Source organism: Phragmites australis, chromosome 3 (assembly GCF_958298935.1).
Source record: "Phragmites australis chromosome 3, lpPhrAust1.1, whole genome shotgun sequence".
Taxonomy (NCBI): domain Eukaryota; kingdom Viridiplantae; phylum Streptophyta; class Magnoliopsida; order Poales; family Poaceae; genus Phragmites; species Phragmites australis.
In genome coordinates, this window is record NC_084923.1 from 2382252 (window position 1) to 2387789 (window position 5538).

Genomic DNA, 5538 nt, shown 5'->3' on the forward strand with positions numbered 1-5538 from the left:
TGTATCTGATGCATCGAAATTAGCATTCAGTGTATCCCACAGCTTCTTCGCGCTTTGTATGTGCATGTACACATCACAAAGACAGTCACCAAGAACACTATGAATATATCCTACAAAGAGTGTATTAGCATTCGTGAACATCTTTTCCTGCTCAATAGTAAGGATTCCTTCTAGCTTGCCATTAACCACATAGTAGATATTCATAGTCGTTAGCCACAGAGTGAACTTGACTTGCTATCTCTTAAAGTGCACACCAGAAAACTTGTCTGACCTCAATACATCGACAAATCCAGCAATTGAGAAACATAAGTGCCTACAATACAGTTTTTAGATTGTTAGAAAATAAGATACTTTTAGGTTTAATTTAATTCATAAATAATTTATGAGCAGAAACTAATAAATTGACATGTTCATATCATTAGAGTATAATCTAGATATGTGTAAGATAGCAAATAACTAGATCTACTATACTCGAAATTAGAAATCGCAGGAAATAAATTACGAGTGATATGTTTTTTTACGTACTGGACCTGCACTATGAAGACTGCTGAGGATGCCAGTTGCACCTTGTTAACGGCATAATCGATCCTGTTGACGACGCGTAGGATTTGTTGATGATGACAGTGGACGGTGCCCAAGCGACCAGGAAGACGAGCCGTGGTGAAAAAATTGAGCATTCGCGCGGAGCATTCCCAAAAACCTTATTCATCCTCTCCCGGTATAGGATCTCAAGAGCGAGGGTTTCAGAGACCTACTCTCCCGTTTGCCGTGCACGTCGACGTCGGGATGAAATACACTACAACGGCAGCACACCATAGAGAGAAAGAGATAAAAAAAAACTAGCTCTTTTATAGATTCACGTAATGAAAGCGTTCTCAATTTAAAGACTACTCTCAGTTAGTAGTCTATATAATTCACTAATGAGGTGGGATCCTTAGATATATAGGGAAAAACTCTCACCTCCACATATTAGCAATAAAGGGTAGTTCTCATCATGGACCGTCTATCCACAATATAGATATTTAAAATTTGTTAAAAATTATTAAAATTATATGAACCCCAATAATTCTAACCACTACTGCTCCACTCCTGTGAAAAATAAGGGCGCTCCTGCGTTTAAAGCGGTGCTCTTCACACAAAACACCACTTAGTAGCGTCTAGCCATTTTAATTCTCACAAAGTTGTCCTATTGCAATATCTTTTCGAGTGATTCTTTTTTTCGTGAGGGAATATCTTTTTGAGTGATGATTACGGCGAAAACGGCTTTTGTTTGAGGCAAATATAAGTAGTGCCTAAGCCTCATGTATACCAGCTATGCTTAATATGATATACCATCATGCCTACCCATTCACTTGAAAGTACAGCGTTCATCATGGTCTTGTCATTGGCTCATAGGCTCACAACATCTACAATATTTGTAGAGGCAATAATGCTTGTTTGATTCAGACTGAGCTTCAAGATATTTCAGGATCCGGAGTGAAAGATTCTTTTTCTGTTGTTTTATCATCCTGAGCTCTTTATAGTAAACTAATAAGCCAACAGTATTATCGGTTCAACTCATGCATATCTTCTTAATGCAATAGGTGCATAACATGTTATGGGGAAAAAAAACTAATGCACATTGCCCGCAAAAAAAGAAAAAGAAAAAAACTCATGCATATCTTCATGAAATGGAAGTGCTATGGATGTGTCCAAACTACTCCGTTGTTTAGCAGTTATCACTGAGGCGCTATGCAGGGGAATTTTGGTATAAGGACCTCGTGATCAAAGCGGTAACACGTAGGCATTTTTTTCCTTCTTCAAAAACTTTTAATTCAGCTGCGGCTGCGGTGGGTGTGTATATACGGCAGAGATCATGCGATACTTCTCTAGTGCCTTTCGCCTCCTGTAAAAGCAGGGACATGCCTTTGATCTAAACTCGTCGAGTGCTTGAAGTTAATCCCTGTATCTTCTTTTTTATTTTACTGGAGTACTGAACAAAAGTGGAAGTTCAGAGGCACAACCTGTGAACGTGACTCTCAACTCTGTTAGTCCATTGAAGCTTTAAGCTAGCTAACTTGGTCAGCTGCTTAGCTCTTAATGCCCAGTGTTTCCAGGTGCATAGCATACGGCTACATCCGCACAGCTGAAATTTCCAGACAGCTACTGAGCAATGTAACCCGCACCTTCAGCATTTCCTCACCATTTGGATAGTCTATATAGTCTGCTCAAATCTTTCGCGCAAAAAAAAGGCATCTCTAGCACGCAGGAGTTGCATCGAAGGGTCACAGCCAGGCCTGTCTGGTGGTGGACTTCGGCGACGACCAGCATCGATTAATTAGACGATTACTCAAAGGCGGTGGTGCGCCGTGCGCGCGCGCACACTAAATGTTCCACCTTTCAGTTCGCGGCCACTTTCCTTGTCCTCCGGCCGGCGGCCGCGGTCAAGCTAATCGTAACGTTCGTGCGGTGCGGTCTAGCCGGAACACTTCGTTGGCCGCGTCCCCCTTGACTTGACTTCGCTTTTTCTTTTCCCCTTGACTTGACCTCGCTTTTTCTTTTCCCCTTGACGGGAAGACTTGAGTCACAGGCACAGCCACGCCCTTCAACGGTAGGAGGCCAGTCCAATTGTGAGATCATGGGGATGATCTTGCTTTCGTGACGAGTAATTGCTAACAAGTGTGTTTGGTGAGGTGCATGCATAGGTGCCGATGTGCGTTGTGCATTGGTCTTTATGCTTTGTATGCGATGTTGTTGACGTGATTATGCATGAAATATCATATGGTGCATGTAGGTTCATGTAATGCATGAAGATGATTATGTCACTAATCTGTGTTGGTGAAATGTGATGGATGTTATATTGTGAAAATGGAGAAATGTGTTTTCTTATCTTATGATGTATATGTCAATGGAGTCAACATAGCAGTCAACAGTGAGGAGGACCGAGACTAAGCAGGGACACTTAGGACCGGACGATCGGTACACCAGGTGAAGTCATGGGTGATTCACACCATACACATGGAGAGATCAAGAAGCATAGATGATTGATCAAGACGGTGGGATGACCAAGTTAAAGGCGATCTAGGCATTTTCGGAATGTGAAAATGTCCATGAGGATAGGTAGAGGGGGCTGGTTGGCTGCCCCTTTGAGGCCTCCATTTGTGTTGTGGAGTTAGGGTTTTAGAGAGAGGGGTGAGGAGGAAGAGAGGAGTGCACATGCTTGAGCTTTAGAGAGAGAGAGATGAGAGAGCTCTTGTGTGTGAGATTGTCGTCATCCTAAGCTTAGAGTATGCTTTTTTTGTTCATGATTAATTTCTTGAGTTTTTGTCTCCCTCTTCTCATGTACCTTTGATCCCTTGTGGTTTTCTTGAACTTTCGTGATCAAGGTTGTGTATTTTGTTGAGTCATGATGTGGATAAAGATATGATGATGAACTTGCGCACAATAGATCCATGAGCTCAAAGTGGCTTGATCAAGTTTTGGCCGGTTTTCCCCGTTCTTGCCCTTTTCAAGGCCATTTTTGTTTTCCCATTGGGCTGCGAATTTGGGTGTGTTTTTGAGTCTCTAAGGTGCTAGGACATATGAGAATATATCTTGAATGATCTTGGATCTCATGAGCATCGCGAATTTAGAGTTCTTGCACTTGTTCATCCCTCACCCCGGTTCCTCCGAAATTCATTAACTTTGTGAGGATTTATTGATCTTTTGGGATGGATTCATTTGGTGTTGATTCCACATGCCTACATGTACCTTTGGTTCAAATTTTATTGAATTTGGAGGTCAGTTAATTGGATTTTACCTTTTGTATCTTGTTATTCCCGAGAAGGTTCTAAAAGAGATTTATGCAGCCGTTCCAGCAGTCAGACCGTCACATTTACAGTCCAACCACTAGTATTGGTCCGAGAAGTTTGTTTTGGTCGTCTGTGCCAAGTACCAATGGTTAGACTGTCATATCCCATGGTTAGATCACAAGACAAGACGAGAGGTTTTCGTTATGTTGTCTGAGAGGTTCCCAACAGTTAGACCACCAACCATTTACAGTCAGACCGCTAGGGTTTTATAGTCAGATTGATGGAGCTCTATTTATCCCATGTTTTTATTGTTGCTCTTGCGATCTTGCTTCCATTGTGCATTGAGTCTTTCCTAGCATTGATCCTATGGTCAGTAGTTCCTTCGTAACGATGTGATCTTATCCAAAGTTTAAAGAGATATATGTTAGTTGAAAATTAGGAAGAACCATCCGAGAAATTAGTGAGGCCTCTATTCAAACCCTTCCTGGTCTAGTCGTCTTGGTAGTCCTTCACCAGACAAGCTTGTCGAAGAAGATGGGTGCGATGGCAAAAGCAGTAGTGAAGGTGCATCTAGCCTCTCAGTGTGATTTTGGTAATTAATGATAATATCTATGGATTAACAATTATAGTGAGAATTGCTAGTAAGTTGTTCCATAGGTGATGTATGGAGGATTGAACATGGATTCATTGAGGAATGTCATATGATCAAGAGAAATGTATTAAGATAAATGAGCTCTAGACGATGCTCGGATAAGTGGTGATAATACCTATAGATTAATAATTATATCGAGAATTATTAGTAGGTTGTTCCATATGAGATGTATAAGTGATAAAGTATGGCTTCATTAAGGAATGCCATAAGACCAAAAGATATGCATCGAGATCATTAACCTTTAAGTGATGCTCATGTGATAAAGAAGAAGCTGGAGAATAAGAGACCTTAGAGTTTGAGGATTGTCTCAAGTGAAGACTAAAGTTACTTGTAGAGATCAAGTAACTAAAGGTATGGACTTGTTAATTGAGTTTTTATGGACTAACCAAATTACTATGTGCTTGAGTGAATAGGGTTAGGTTCCATATGAAGGAAATTATTGAATTAAAATATTCAATATGTCGCATTGGAAGAGCAAGATTAAGACAAACTTAGTGGATAACTTGTGTGCTTGATTCTTGTGGTTCATGTCTTAGTGGTGAACCGGATGAAGATGATGTGAAACGAAAAGTCTTCCACGCTTGGTGCATGGAAGCAATCAAGTAAACTTCATCAAACTTCCAGAAGATCAAGAGGGGATGAAGATGGGTAGCGAGGATGAACATCATCATCAAGCTCAAATAAAGAGTTGATGACAAGCCTAGAAGAAGCATCGAGACTTGGATGATGTGTTCGTCAAGTTCAATGGGATGGCTAGCTTAAGACAAAGGTATAAAATATAGGACATTTTCTTTTGCCTTTCAATGGTGATTAGGAAGATAAATAACCGAATTGATGGAATAAATACCGTACTATTAAGAGGGATCTAGACGATTGCTTGAGTTTTTACCATGTATTGATATGTTCAATCTTGCATGTGCATACTCTCTTTTGTCAGATGCTATAGTTTGCAAATGTGTTTTGCAAATATCTCAAGTCTATGTTACTACTCCGTGTGGCATGTCACTAAGTTTGCAAATGTGTTTTGCAAGTTGGCATAGTGAATGCTTTAACCCTTAATCGCATGGAACCATTACTTTGCAAATTTGTTTTGCAGACGACTGAGGTTCTTGCAGT